General features: G+C 34.0%; 1 protein-coding gene across 3 annotated transcripts in view; it reads right to left on the bottom strand.

The window, feature by feature from the left end:
* LOC106666993 (inactive dipeptidyl peptidase 10) overlaps nt 1-16,006 on the bottom strand; it is a 184,723-nt gene extending 168,717 nt beyond the window's left edge. For 2 of the 3 annotated variants that reach the window (XM_014394576.2, XM_014394578.2), the window contains exon 1: nt 15,932-16,006. The gene's annotated coding sequence lies outside the window, so the exon portion shown is untranslated. Of the gene's footprint in view, nt 1-15,041; nt 15,296-15,931 lie in introns of all 3 variants that reach the window. The other variant, XM_014394577.2, reaches the window with a different exon arrangement.
* Nucleotides 16,007-16,466: the final 460 nt, after the last annotated feature.

The following is a 16,466-nucleotide window of genomic DNA, read 5'->3' as shown; positions in this document are numbered from 1 at the left end:
TACATCTCCCCATCCTCTTCATACAATAATAAACACGGCCAAAGGGTTACTTCACAGAATGATTGCCCTAAGCCATGAATCATTTCACCACAAGAACATAAAGATATACAAACAGATTCTCCATAACAATCTCTACCCTATACACATTATTAACAGAATAATCAAGAACTACAACTCAACACTAACACCATCCACTATTACTAATAATACTATATTAAATCTATCAAATACGAACAAACCAGCATACATTTCCATGTCATTTATTCAAGGCCTATCACATAAATTAAACATATTTCTCTCGTCCGATAACTTCAAAATATATTTCAAAAATTATAAAACAATCCAAAAACTTTTTTCCAAAATTAAAGATCCCACACCAATAACAAATAAATCTGACATAATCTACAAGATAAACTCTTTAAACTGTCCGGCAACTTACATCGGTCTTGCATCCCAATATCTGGACAAGAAAGTAAAGCAACATATCTATGATTGCAAAAAACCCAAGCAAAATCCTGCAGCACTCGCTACCCACCGTTTTGAACACCAACACAATTTCGACTTCAAGAATCCAAAAATATTACATACAGAACAAAACAAATATAAACGTAATTTCTTAGAAATGGTTTATATTATCCGAGATAAACACAGCATCAATTACAGAACAGATACATGTAAACTCAGTCGCAGCTACGCAAATATCATTAATCGAATTCAATATAGATAATATACATATATCATTACATTACATTCCACACATCAAATATTTTTCACATAGTCTAATTCTCCAACAATTTAGCTTTCCTTTTCGTATTTATCCTTTTCTATACAATCCTTAAAGGATAATCTGGCCGAACCATTACCAACACATTTTTTCACCTCAAAGAAGCCGACGCCTTATACAAAAATGTCTTTTCTATACCGACTTCCTTCCCCACTCCTTCAAAATCCAACGTATATAAGCATAAAACAGCAAAATCTCACTGGCACTCTCAACACGACACGCACAGCGTCAGTAGGCGGGGTCATCGGAGAGGCTTTTGCAAGTGAAAAGCGAAGCACGACCGGTAGATGGCCCTCAGAGAATCTGAGCAGGAGACGAGGGATCGTCCTCACCCGACTGAGGATTGGCCATACGCGGTTGACACATGGGCACCTGCTTTTGGGCCAAAGCCAGCGCAGGTGCCCCTTGTGCAGAGAAAGGTTGCTCGATGTGTCCCACATAATAGAGGCGTGTCATGTCTTGGCTCCATACAGCGAGCGTGTAGGCATGCCGCCGGACTTAAGAAGAGTTCTCGAACACGGTAGCGAGTTTAAGAGTCCCCTGTACAGCTTTTTAGGGGAAATTTGTTTTTTTTATTGTATATAGTATGTCATGTGTTGTGCGTCTATATGTTTTATCTGAGAGCATGTATTTATTAGCGTGAATGGCGAGGGGTGAGGGTGAAATATAACGTCATTATCACCCCTCGAACGGTGAGAGCGTAAGAGTGTGTGTTCGGGGTCGCTGGCGGAATAATTATAAAAGTACTCCATCGACCCCAATCTAGTTTAGTTTAAGTATAGGTCGGTGGAGGAATATCAAGTACTCCACCGACCAAACGGAATGAGTGTACTGTATGGATATATTTAAGTGTATGAATGTATTTATTTGTATGAATGTAGTGTTTGAACGGGTAAATAGAATATAGATTTAGTTGGGGGCTTCAATGACCTAGATGTCGGAAGCCCCAGCCACAAAAATACTTTGATTGTACATAAAAAATATATTTTGCATTGTATAAATTCACTTTTCCACATCCTAAATGTATTTGTTAAATGTAAACAATGTTTGTAAATCCCAGGCCCTGAAGATGATCTCAATAAAGTTCGAAACGTTGGCACGATAAAGAACATGTTTTTCTGAAACCTACATCACACCAGACCGCATCTCACGATTTCTAAATAAATATCGATTAACGGTCACTAATCATCACACATATCTTATTAATGAGAATTTCGCCCAAATAAATTATGGATCGTTAAAACCCATATCTTAAAAAAGGTTTAAATTTGATTATCCGTGTGTGTTTTAATATGTCAGTGAAACTGGCAAGCATATTAATATTCATGCGTATTCGGGCGGAGTCGTCGTGTCTCGATGCAGAATCTCATCAACGGGAATGGCATGCAAAGTGTTTTCGGAAACAACTCACTCTTAGGTTCATTAACGGGGAGAGATATCGACAGGGAACAAAGGAACATGTGTTCGTAATTTAGAGATTTTTTGTCGTCAAGTTTCATTACTTTTTCTTTCTCTCAGGGTCAGGCATTTGAGTACAATAACACAGGCGAAAAGCTCAAAACTGTTTCTCAGTTCTGGTGTTTCATATTTCCCAAGGCGATGAAAAGCAGTAGTGTGAGTTAAATTAAATTTCTTTGAAAGAGATCCTTGAGAACAAAACTAAAGCAGATTGCCCTGCTTTTAAACTATTTTGGAGTTTGTTTTTAAAAAGCATTTTCAAACAAAGCGTAAAATTGTATTTCACGACAATACGTAAAAGCTTCAAGTTAAACAAAACAGGCCAAACGCAATCAATAAATGCCTTTGTTCGACGTTCATTAATTTTGAACGCTTTTTGAATTGAGGATCTACCTGTTTGGTAAACAAAGACCCTACAAGCGATCCAAATTGGTGTGGAGGCGTAACGATGCCAAACCAAACGTCAGTAAAAATTAATATCAACTACGCAAGAGAACCAAACAGATCAGAGTTAACAGTAATATTAATTGTATATTTTATTAGGTTTTGTGGTCCGCGTGACTTCTTTTTCAATTAATTAAGGTTTTGGTTTAAATGAAAAAGTTAGTGCCACGATCGGGATTCGAACCCACGACCTTCGGCTAAATACGCCGCTGCTCTTCAACTTGAGCTATAGTGACTTCGATCCACTCGGACAGTAATATTAATTGTAATAAATATTATAAGTTTTAAAAATCGTTGAAATAAATTTGAATTATTTGGAAAAAATATATTTGTAGTTAGTGTAGTATTCGATCAACGAAATATCCCTTAAGGGTAATTTTATGTTAGAAATAAGGATAAAGACCAAACTGACAATAAATCCAGGAGGATATGCTACATGTTTTTAATAAGAAATTATAGCAATCAAACACTTCTCCATATAAACAAAAAAGGATTGCGGTCCAATCTCAGAACATACCTCAATGATAGTCAGACAGCCCAAAAAGCTTTAACCACTTATGAGGTGAAGTCAAAATTCGTCTGGACCAATGGAATGTTGACTCTCGTACAAGTTCCGGGGAGCTCAGGACTCAGGAAGATGGATCCGCATAGCGGCAAATTCATGATGGGTCAAGTCCCAAGTGATTCAAAACTTGCATTAGAGTTACTGGAAGGCGACCGAAATAAAACCAGAGTTTTTATAACATTTTCCAATTGAAACTTGTACCTTCTATCAATGGTTTCTGCAATAATAACGCAGTAGTGGATCCGGACCATTTACTGTGGGAATGTCCGAGGAAAACCACCAGAAGGGATTGGGGTAGTTTCAGGGGTTGGTCACCCATGCATCGTCTCTCCCCATCAACACTCAGACTCACAATATAATCTATGCAAAAAAGTAAAGACATTACAGATACTATGAAATGATTTATTTTATATGAAATTTTACGAAATTCAAATATATATATGCACTTATCAAAACCACAGAAACCCGAGGCCTGGTCAATGTGTAGGCACGAAGCAAAAAAAAAAAAATTATAAAATTACAAAGTGGCCAGATAAACAATATTTACAGTTAATATTTTAGTTTGTAAAAAGTACTTTTTATTGTTTGTAAATGAAATACAAGGGACAAAAATAAAAACGTATTCTAAAATAAAAGGTTATTTTTAAAATTGGAATACCAAGAGAGATGAGAATATGTTATTAATCAGTTCTCGTGGGACGAATTTTATTAATTTAATACGGAAATTATGATATATATTTTTTAAAATATCCATTCTTTTTTAAGTGAAAAATAGTTATTTTTAAACCATCCCAACTCCTTCTATCTGCTTTTCTGAAACAACTTGGGTAAGCGTCGTTCTCGTTTGAAAAATTTGTTGTGTATTAAATAAGGATATGATGATGTATTTTTGTTTAAATACTCTTTTTTGTTATAAGTGAAAAATAGTTGAGTATTTCGTCTCTTTCTATCTACTTTTCTAGAACAACTAGGAGAAGCGCCATTTTCTCCTGGAATTTGTCAAACTGTCGAGACAAACGAGATTTTTTATGCTGGACATTCCCCAGCACCTCCGTTCAAAATTGAACCCATCATCCGGTAAAAAATTCAAAATTGGGCCAACCCCCAGGGGCGGCAGTTCTATATTAAACTGTCATTTTCGACTTGTCTAATGAATGAACTTTTCTCGTATTAACCGGTAGTAGGTATGTCAATTATGGATTTTAACAGCAGTGCGTATTCTATTTTAACCAAAGTTTGATTTCTATTGAATAATTTGGATCATCTCACGTCATAAATTTAGCTTCCGGTTGTAAAAAAAAATATGTCGTTCAACTACGTTTGTGTATAATTGTTTATTGATACAGAAAAAGCTTAAAACGTGATAAGTATCAATTATTATTTAAAATTAAGAATCACTTCACGTGGACACATGTTATCTCAAAGTCGCACTGCACTCAGAAGAACATAATTTTTTTTACGAGGGTTCGCAACAGCTGAAGTCATATGAACCCTCAGAGTGCCGGTTTTTTTAAAAAAAAAAAGCCCATTTGTAAGTATGTCGGGTTCGAATGCAGGGCCGCTGGATTCGAACCCGGTACCTTTACCTTACAGTAATGAGTGCCGTGTCAACGCCTAAACCGTTGCGGCCCCCCCCCCAACCTTTCTACTTCTAGTAAGTTTTGATTTCTTGCAAAATATTTTCTTCGAATGTCACGACGTCTTTTAGGTGGAATATTTTACAGAATTATTTATTACTTCAATTAATATTGTAAATTACGACCACTAAACATAAATGGATTATTTATTACACTCGGGTTGTACAGGCAAACTGAACAAAAATAACTGGGATCCTTTTCTCCCATCGGCTCTTCAAGGTATTTTGATTAGAAATGTTTTCTCAAAACTGAATTTAGGTGTCATGACGGTAGGCATCCCCAAAGTTCTGTCTAACTGAAAGCTCCCCTTGAAGCTTTAGTTGCTAAAGACTATTTGACTATATGACTATATTCACCATGATTGTGTTCGTCAAACTACCATTATCACATGTAATATGCGATACTAGAATAAAAATGTTATAATTTTATTGTTTCAGTGGATTAAAATGATTTCTCTCTTTAAAAACAAGAATAAGCACATGTAATAACTCGTTTTATTATCACAGCGTAAGTCATCATTAATAAGGGCAAGATTAATCTCCCTAAAGTTTTCAGTCTAATTAACTGACAAAAGGATTCCACTTTTCAACTTTTTGAAAACTGCACTTTTTGTTACAAATTTTACCCATGTTCTTTGTGTGTATTTATAGAAATTAAGCTTTTCCTTATTGAATTGATGATGATGAATGATTTATAACAAACGTAATCCTGCCAATTAGCAATCATTATTAAGGGTGATATATTAGTCATCTTACTTTTTTTTAAGTTAACAAATAGTTATAGGTTAGTTATAATATAATTTAGATTTCCACATATTTAATTCACTTGTGGATTTATAATTTCTGTTATATTCATAACGTATTTTAAAATGAACTCGTAAATGTTACTTATTTCACTTTATTTTCAATCTTGTTATATATGGTTGTTGAAGAGTCAATAGAAAATGTAATTGAATTGTGGGGAACAGTGAATTTTGTTTTTGCCAAACGGTATTAATTTTATTAAAGAAGTGAGAGTTTTCCTGATTGTACTCTCTTTCTGTTGATTTTTTTTCTAAGTAAATACTTACTCTACTCGAAATTGAGTTTGGCGATAGAAAAATATGAACATTTTTTTTTCAGAGAGCGGGGCGAAGAGTCATTTCGTGAAAACGAACGATCTCATCGACTGCGGATATACCCGTTTGGGAGAATCTAGGGCATAATCTAAACTTCAAGGAAGTCCTATATCAAGGCAAACGCTCCAAAGCAGAAGAAAGTAACGACTTGGTTATTTCAAACATTAGATTGTCGTATTAAAGGTTTTTTGTGACTAAACAAATTTATTTTGCTTAATGACGCTTCATTAAGTGGTTTGAAAAACATTGTACATTATTATTCAGAAATCGTGAGATGCGGTCTGGTATCAGAAAAACATTTTCTTTATCGTACCACCGTTTCGGTCTTTTGTGTAGAGATTAGTGACCGTTAATCGATAGTTATTCAGATATCGTGAGATGCGGTCGGGTGTGATGAAGGTTTCAGAAAAACATTTGCTTTATCGTGCCAACGTTTCGATCATTATTGTGATCATCTTCAGGGCTCAAAGTGTTGGTTTTCAGCGTAATTGTGCCATTCTTGCATGTGTGCACTCTCAACACGACACACAGAAGACAAACAGTTTGAGCCCTGAAGATGATCTCAATAAAGATCGAAACGTTGGCACGATAAAGAAAATGTTTTTCTGAAACCTACATCACACCCGACCGCATCTCACGATATCTGAATAACTATAGTTTCGGTCTTTATTGAGATCATCTTCAGAGACTGGGATTTATAAACATTGTTTTAATTTAACAAATACATGTAGGATGTGGAAAAAGTGAATTTATACAACGCAAAAAAAATTTTTTTTTTCTATTCAATCAAAGTGTTTGTTTTCTGCGTTCAAACACTTTGAGTGAATAGAAATACTTTGACTGAATTCAAAAAATATATTTTTTTGCATTGTATAATTTCACTTTTTTCCACATCCTACATGTATTTGTTAAATTAAAACAATGTTTATAAATCCCAGTCTCTGAAGATGATCTCAATAAAGATCGAAACATTGGCACGATAAAAAAAACTGTTTTTCTGAAACCTACATCACACCAGACCGCCTCTAACGATTTCTGAATAATTATGGGCTAACGGTCACTAATCACCACACATTGTACATTATTTTTAGACAGATCTTCATAAATTTCCTTTGCGTCCACAATTATGGCTCCTTGCATTTACAAATATGTTGAAACAGGCATCAGGTGAAGTTACAATCTTTGTATAATCATGTGGAAAATGTTCATTTTTCAAACGGCGCATTATTGTTGTTTATAAGCCTAAGAAACAATTGAGGATTTGCACGAAACAGCACAGAAGGCTAAACTCAGTCGATGACAGGACTGGAAAGCATAAAACAAAACCCACTCTAGAATAACAAATGAAAACCTTTTATCACCCACCATTAGCCTCCGTCGAGTGTCTGTACAAAAAGCGAAAACAGAAGAACAAAAACAAGTTCGTCTAATAGCAAATAGCAGGTCTACTGGAGAAGCAATGATAATAATTGTAATAATAATGTGTGGTATTCAGTGAACGACATTTAATGATTATTTGGAGATCGTGGGATGCAATAATGATGAGGATGCAATGGTTATCATTGCTAAAATAAATCGTCTATAAGCGTTCAAATCAACAACACCACTCACAAATCATTCAAAAGCTTAAAGAACATAAAAAAAATTGAATCACTAAATTGGATAAAGTCAAAAGACAACATTGTTAAAAAATTATCAAAAACAATAATAAAGAATGTTATTAAAATAAAAGAAAGGAAATTAAAATAATTCACAAATACTCTATGTCAAGGTATAGGCTTGAAGAAAACACTGTATACATCCCAGGCCCTGAAGATGATCACAATAAAGATCGAAACGTTGGTACGTTAAAGTTTTTCTAAAACCTACGTCACACCAAACCGCATCTCCCGATCTCCAAATAATAATTATAAAAATAATGTTTTATTTATCTATGAAGAAATACATTACAAAAAAAATGTAAACGTTAATAATAACAATATATTTGAGTCTGTCTGTCAAGTTTACATATACAAATAAATACAAAATACAGAAGTAGTACATAAATATAAAATGCATATTAAAATTACGATCTTTCAATTAATTAAGGTTTTTAGTTGGGATAAAAAAGTCAGTGGCACGAGCGGGATTCGAACCCACGATCTTCGGCTTGATACGCCGCTGCTCTACCACTTGAGCTATCGTGACTTCGATCCACTCGGACACTAACTTTCCATCTCAATCTCACCTTTTGAATTTTCCCTCCTTTTTGCCATTTCACGACGTCAGTCAAGAGGACCACAAAAACTAGTGAATTTAATAAGTTAAAATGAAGTATATCTTCTCTAAAAGCTCTCCGTGGCCATTTAATTTATCGCCGAGAATCAAATAGATTATACGACATTTGAAAAATGGCAAAAAGGAGGGGAAAAAAGGTGGGAGTAGAGCAGCGGCGTATCTAGCCGAAGGTCGTTGGTTCGAATCCCGCTAGTGACACTGACTTTTTTATCTCAACTAAAAACCTTAATTAATTGAAAGATATTAATTGGCCAAGCGGACCACGAAAACTAGCGAATTAAAATTAAGCATTATATTATTTTTTAATAAATTGCAACTTTAATTAAAGTTATTTTCATCCACCAAAAACTTTCTATATTTTAAAACAGTAATGGTATATGAATAAAAAACATCACAATTGTCTCCATTTAAAATTGCTATACAATGATCATATGACAAACATCAGTGGTTTTAATAAATTGAACGAACTTCTACTATGATAGGACATTCAGAAAAAATATGCGTTACAGTTTCATTGACATTATACTTGCATAGCAAACAAATATAATTAAAATTTTATTTTCAGGGTTGATAATTGAAGTTTATAATTTCTGTTCTTTATTAGAAAACAAGCTAATTTGTACTGAATTGGTAATATTGATCACGATGAACTGTTTGTAGTAGAGGTGGAATCTTGCTGCGGTTACTTTGGCCACTAATCTTTCTATTTCCCTGAGCTTCTCCTGAAACGTTACAGCGATGCCATCAACATATTCGGTTACTGCTTTGACTAGCAAATGAATAGAAATGATGAATGGTGGAGAGAGTGCAGTTTTGCAATCCCGGATCTTTGCAAAACAACTTACTGTGAGTAGGAACTATCTTTTTAAAAAGGATTGCCACAATAAATTTCTAAATCATCTATCATATTTGTAACACCAAATGGAAGACTACCTGAAATACCACATCATCAGCGTTAACAATCGAATTTTCCTCTTTCCGATTCTAATTCCTTCTCCTAAACACTCCGATACACCATATAGAAATAAAGTAAACAGCGAGGGGCTTAGGTCGCATCCTTGTTTGCCTCCAGACGAAAATAAAAATACGAAAATGCATTATATTTAGTGGTCTATTGGCCAAATTACTTATTTCAATTAATTAATCTTTTTATGTAAGGTTTTGGTTGAAATGAGAAATGGCAAAAAAGGGAAAATTCGAAAGGTTATACGTTGGGATGGGGAGTTGGTGTCCGAGTGGATCGAGGTCACGATAGCTCAAGTGGTAGAGCAGCGGCGTATCAAGCCGAAGATCGTGGGTTCGAATCCCGCTCGTGCCACTGACTTTTTTATCCCAACTAAAAACCTTAATTAATTGTAATATATTAATTGGTCAAGCCGACCACGAAATTAGTGAATATTAATGCTAATTTAGGAAACCTAACAGCAAGATACTAGTAATAGGCTCTTGATAAGCTGCTTGATGAATTAATTTTAGAGTTTTGATGGACAACTGAATTTATGTATATACAGATCGTAATAAAAAAATTTACTGTAAACATTTTTATTTTTCTACATTGTATTTCTCAAAAAGTCTTCTTTTACCTACATAAGAATAGGATCGCGTGAATCGTTTTCAGGATAGATTTTCATACTGCGTAGAGGCAGTGAAATGCGTCAGGCATACAAGGAAAACCATATTCCACACTCTTATTCCAAAAAAAATGCCGGCTTTGAAGATTTTTACACCGAAGAATTGGAAATGGAGTTGTGAAAAAGGCAGGGATCAAACAACGGGCTCACCTCGTTCCGTCTATTAAATGGACTGTGCTTTTCGATTAAATTCTCGGTGAAATTAAATAAGAAGAGCCTTGAAAAGAGTCATCAAAGGGATGATATTGAATGTTACAAAGATCTTTTGTCGCAGTAATCAACATTTATAAAAGGACAGAAAGAGATTCGACTACCGTGCCTAAATTTATTAAATATTTAAATCTAATTAACAAGCTTTAATTGTCCTGCCTCGATTCCGTAAACAATATTTTATTTCTATTTCAGAATGCTGTTAAACACAACTGAGAAAAATGTTTACTTTCTTTTAATTTTTGTTTTGTTTTTTGTACAAAGAAATTGTAATTATTTCCCACCAGCAATAAGTAAGGAAACTTATGACTAACTTAAAAAAAGGAAAAAACGAAAAATCAAAGTGGAATTATTTGCTTTTGTTGATAGGTCATGTAGGTCATGTTGTATAATATAATTTTTTTAAAGTATTCTAAGTGCTTTGATGTGCTTACTCACTCTATTTTTGAAAGATTATATTCGATAGATATTTGGAACATCGATGTTAAATCACAGACAAAAATCACTACGAAAGTTTATTTTCGGTTGAAAATAAACATGACACAAAGGAACAGGTGGGGTAATTATGAAACTAACTTTTATGAAATTAATATTTCACAAGAGTTGCCCGGCAGGTACAGGGAACGTATTGGAAAAAGGCTGAGTACCCATTAGGCTATTTTCTTTTGAAGGATTAGGAACACATCAAACAGAATGGTTGTTTAAATCTTAACAAGTTGTTGGACGAATAGTTTAAAATTGGAAAATGTTTTGATAAGTATTATATATACCTATTATATAATATACAGGGTGTCCTTTTTAGATGGCCGGTTGAAGTTCTCTTGAATCAATGATGCTATCAAAAGTGCAATAATATGGTATGGTGAAGAAGGATATTAGGAAGCGGGGTTTGCACTCCCCAGGCACTGCAGCCTTCTGGCTTATTGTACCTTCCTAGTTCTTTAGTTCAGTGCAATAGACTCAATTCTTCTTCTTAGAAGTATCAGGTCATTGACTGTCGCTGCTACAATTTGATTCCCTAAGTTTTTTCCATATGTTAGGTTAAATCTCCAATGAGCTGTTGCTTCGCGTCGGAAGATGATATGGGTGGCTGTTTCCTCCTCCTCATTACATAATCTGCAGATCGCATCTTCGTTCTATATGCCGATTTCAATTAATTAATCTTTTTATGTAAGGTTTTGGTTGAAATGAGAAATGGCAAAAAATGGGAAAATTCGAAGGTTGTACGTTAAGATGGGAAGTTGGTGTCCGAGTGGATCGAATTCACGATAGCTCGATAGAAATGTAAAAAGTTGAAACTAGACTAATAAATATTAATACGTATTTTCGTATTTTCCATTTTTCAATTGTCGTGTAATCTATTTGTTTATCGGCGACAAATGAAATGGCCACGGAGAGCTTTAGTGAAGTACATTTCATTTTAATTCATTAAATTCACTTTTTTCGAGGTCCGCTTGAAAATTGGCAAAAAGGAGAGAAAAAAAAATGGTGGGATTGAGATGGGAAGTTAGTGTCTGTGTGGACCGAAATCGCGATAGCTCAAGTGGTAGAGCAGCGGCGTATCTAGCCGAAGATCGTGGGTTCGAATCCCACTCGTGCCATTGACTTTTTATCTCAACTAAAGACCTTAATTGAAAGGTAAAAAGTTGAAACTAGACTAATAAATATTAGTACGTATTTTTTTAGTTTTTTTTATTGCGTCATTGGTCCAGGAGAAATTCAGCCGGGCCATCTAAATAGGACACCCTGTATAAAATTTGTGAAAAATTTTACAATTTGAAATTTTTTTGGAACTCTGCAACTGAAATTCCTTTCAACTTCCTTTGGAAACAACCACTTTTATAATTTATAAAATAAATGCAGATTAGAAGGAAAATGGTTTAGTTTTATTGTCAAAGAAATAGACATTACCGAATTACCAATATTATAAAAGGAAAGAGTCTTTGGCATAAAATTTTCGATTGTATGAACGTAACGGCCTAATAATAATATGTCTTGATAACCTAAAATACATACATATACAGCACAAAATGCGTTGAATTCTATCCCAAACTAAATAAAAATCGAAGTGCTTTCTTATTCATGACTAGAAAGACATAATTAAGGCGATTACAACCTTGTATAAGAAATTACAATTGTTTTGAAATCAAAAGTTGTTAAATGTTTATGGAAACGTGTGAACAAACATGAATCGTGACATCGTATTTTCGAAAACAAAAAATTGGTCGGCAAACAACTAAAAATAGTTTTGTTTGTATTTTCTCGAAAAATTCTATTCAGATGTACAGGTGGGAGCAAGAAATGTGAACTTTGTTTTTGTTAAAAAAAATAATTTAGCCTACTTTTCTGCCTAGGTCGCTAGGTCATCGCATCAAAATTATATCTGGCAGCTTGCCACTTGCTGTGTGTGTGGATATTGAAATACTTAATTTGTGACAGAGGAACGGTGAAAAGTAGGTCGAAATATTTTTTATCACCAGAAAAATATATTAAAAAACTGAGATTTTCCGTCCCTAGCCCCCCATTGTGAGTTCAGTTCCATTGAATGAATAAATAGTAAACTATAAGAACATCTAAGATCCCGTTCTCTTTTGTCAGTCTAAAACGTTGTCGGAATGATTTACAAATATCTAATGGTGCACACATGTAATTTATTTGTAATAGACAGTATCATACTGAAAGAAAACAATGTACTATGATTATACTTATATTTTTATTAACGATTTTTGATTGAATAATATCAATTTTTACTATTTCTTAAATGCAAATGGTTAATATGATCCTATCATCACAGCATCATGAAAGCTTTGGCCTGACTATGTAAATATAAACAGAACATTGAAAATTAATTTTTTTTATAATAACAAAAATTGTAATTGTGTTAAAGGAAGAATTCTTCAAACAAAACTTTGTTCAAAAGGGAAGCACGATAAAAAGTTAAGTTCGCCTTCTCAAGATAATTATTTTTCATTGGCTTACGATTACAGTAACTCAAGTGATATAATTGCATTTATTTGTTGTAATGATGTTTGATAAAACATTATACTAAAATTTAATAAAATATCAAGATAACTGGAGCAATTCATAGCTGATTTATTTAACTCACTATTAATGATTTACTACTAAGTTTTTCAAATATAAGGAGTCCATAAACAATTTTTAGTAAGGTAAGCTGAAACAAAATATTTGTATGTATTTATTTTTTAAAACCTGATCCATTACGTCTTCATTAAATGTATGTATGTCGTTAATGTCGTAATTGTCAACATTGTTATTATTATTGAAAATTTACATTGTTCCAATAACGTTATTACAAAGCCAGAGTTGGTTATTTTATGAGAACAAATAGTTAATTATTCAGAAATCGTGAGATGCTGTCTGGTGTGATGTAGGTTTCAGAAAAACATTTTCTTTATCGTACCAACGTTTCGATCTTTATTGTGATCATCTTCAGGGCTCAAAGTGTTTGTCTTCTGTGTAATTGTGCCATTCTTGCGTCGTGTTGAGAGTGCCCCCGGAAATGTATTTGTTAAATTTAAACAATGTTTGTAAATCCCAGGCTCTGAAGATGATCTCAATAAAGATCGAAACGTTGGCACGATAAAGAAAATGTTTTTTTGAAACCTACATCACACCAGACCGCCTCTCACGATTTCTGAATAATTATCGATTAACGGTCGCTAATCACCACACAAATAGTTAAGTTAATCAAATAAAACAGAATTCCATCAAAATAAAATTAATGTTAGAAATAATAGTTTAATATCTAATCGTGTACAATTTAAAAATTATAAGGCTAAATACCTACATAAATTAGAAGATCATGCAGGATTGAATTTATTCTTTTTAAACTTTAAAGATCGGATTAAATAACTAATTTAGTTTTACTTGTCGAATTAGAATAACTTGCTTTGATAATTTATCTTTTTTTATAAAGTACGGTCTGAATCGAATTGAAAACTTTGGTTATTTCGTTTATGTAGTAATTGAAGAGAGCTTTTCGATGCAGTAACTTTACAACGGGTTGTAATTTTACCAAGAAAGTCTTTCCAATGCAATTGTGTACTTTATATTTACGAATGATGATTTTTATGAATGAATAATGTAACTTATTGTTACTTCCAAAGCTAAATGACATCATTGAACTGAAATAAAGAAAAAAAAGAACAGATTTTCAACTAACAACTTCAAAGCCGGATTATAACCAGGAATTTTAAAAAATTAAGTAGTTGATCTATTCATAGTTTAATAACTATTAAAATGTAAGCTCGTTTACACCGCACGTGCAGGACTGTTCGTTTAAATAAATCAAATCATTAGGTGTAAAAATCTTGTGCAATTTGTAATGTTTTTATGCCAAAATAACTTTTTAATGATACTGATGATAATATCAATAATAAATATCTAAGCTTATTTTATCGCTTTTTATGTGATTGTTTACAATTTGACGAAAGCAGAATAAACTCATTATTAATATATTAACGTCGTAGATTGAATAGAGGGAAAATTATGCGATGATGTTATATTGTGCATCTCAATGACGAGAAACTAGACTGGAGAATGTTGAAATTCTGTGCACTGGAGCAAAATTTCATTACAATTCAACCATATTCCCGGGGTGGAAAAATGGTTTAAATTTATTACGGAATATGTTATAACAGGAATGAATTGTTTTTGTGAGCAGCCATGTTTAACATATGGTTCTCTTTGTTTTTATAATTTTTTTTGTTAATATGAAGATATTCTAAAGGTATTAGGCGTTTAGTGACACACTTAAAACTTGTTTAAGTTGTCGTTTTGTTACAGGAAAGGTAAAAATTGTTTTAAAAAATTAAGCGAGTTTATTCTACTGAATTATTATTATTGTACAATTGATTTCAAGTTTAAAATTTAAATTTAAATAAAAAATGTGACTTACATATAAAAGACATCCTTTAACGAGAATCCTTTCAACGGAAATCACTGTAAACTTTACAAAACCACCATGTCCGTCTGACTATATTTCACATTATAAATTGATAACTTATTGACACACTATTTGACCAAACAGTTCGGGGGGGGGGGCAGTTTATTCGATGTTAAAAACTCAGCAGCGAATAAGGAGAGGCGGAGAGCGGATTCCCGTAGAAATTACAGATTTCAATTCGTCATCCATAACGGATTAGCCGGGAGCTTAAACAAAAATGATTGGTTAGCCGGTTATTGCCCATCGTTAATTTGTATACGCCTTAGTTGTAATTGCTATTTTTTATTTAAATTCGTCCAGTTAGTACAAGTTTCTAATGCAAAAATAATGTTGGTTATTATTCATTTCCCAACGAAAATATTTTCTTAACTGCTTAATTTTTTCGTTGGGATCAACGGGATAAATATTAGTATTACACATTTATCCGTTTTTGAGAGTAATCACTTAACTTTACAAGTAAGTTAATTTTATGAGCATTTATGAACACAGAAAGTGTCATAGGGGTATGAAAAGAAAGCATATACATAGCTTATCGGAATTTTGATTCTTTTTATTTTTTTTTACAAAATGGACTCAATATATAAAGTCATTTCTAAAACGACAGCTGACGAACAGGCACATTGGTGTGTTCCAATCTAGTCGTTGTATTAATAGGAGCCGCAGGAAAGTGGGGTCGGGGTCGGCGAGGGGGCGACGCGACACCTAGACCCGCGGGGGGCTCCCGGGTCCAAAATTGGACGGATCGCGGATCGGGCTCGTTCGGCTGAGAGGCGAGGGACGCCGGCCGCCTCATCCGGGAAGCAACAGGAAGACGAGATGAAAAATCAGAGGCTGTAACTCACCTGGGAGACTGTTAGAGCCGGGCAGAGCGGGTCACACTACCTGCTTCCCGGGGACTCTCCAACTCCCACTCCGGGCTTTTCTCCCACCCGGCCGCCCCCGCTCCTGCGAGCCGCCCCCGTCGGCCGAAACGGCTACATTTTTATTTTGGCCCTTCTTTCGCATAAGGCCTTTTGGCCGAATCACTTCCCCGGCTCCCAGTGATTCCTTCAATCTGTTAGCACCCTTCCCGGCTCTCTTGCAAAACAAGCAACAATCAGCAATTTGCATAGGTCAAGCGTTTAACCCATAAGTTTTCTTATGATTTCTTTAACAGATGTCGTTCGGATATAATCGTCCATGGTAAGTATTCTATTGAACTTAAAGGAAGTGGAATTTCCAAAGTATGACCTATTCCTTTATACAACCCCTTCAGATTAATAAATAGAAGCGGGAGAGAGAGAAAAAGAGAAAGAGAGAGAGAGAGAGAGAGAGAGAGAGAGAGATAAAGAACCGAGTGAGTACGAGAGAAAAAAATAGATAGGTAGAGATAGAATA

This window comes from Cimex lectularius, unplaced genomic scaffold (assembly GCF_000648675.2).
Source record: "Cimex lectularius strain Harlan isolate CLEC.00 unplaced genomic scaffold, Clec_2.1 scaffold25, whole genome shotgun sequence".
Lineage (NCBI taxonomy): Eukaryota > Metazoa > Arthropoda > Insecta > Hemiptera > Cimicidae > Cimex > Cimex lectularius.
This window is presented reverse-complemented; position numbering and strand designations above follow the sequence as displayed.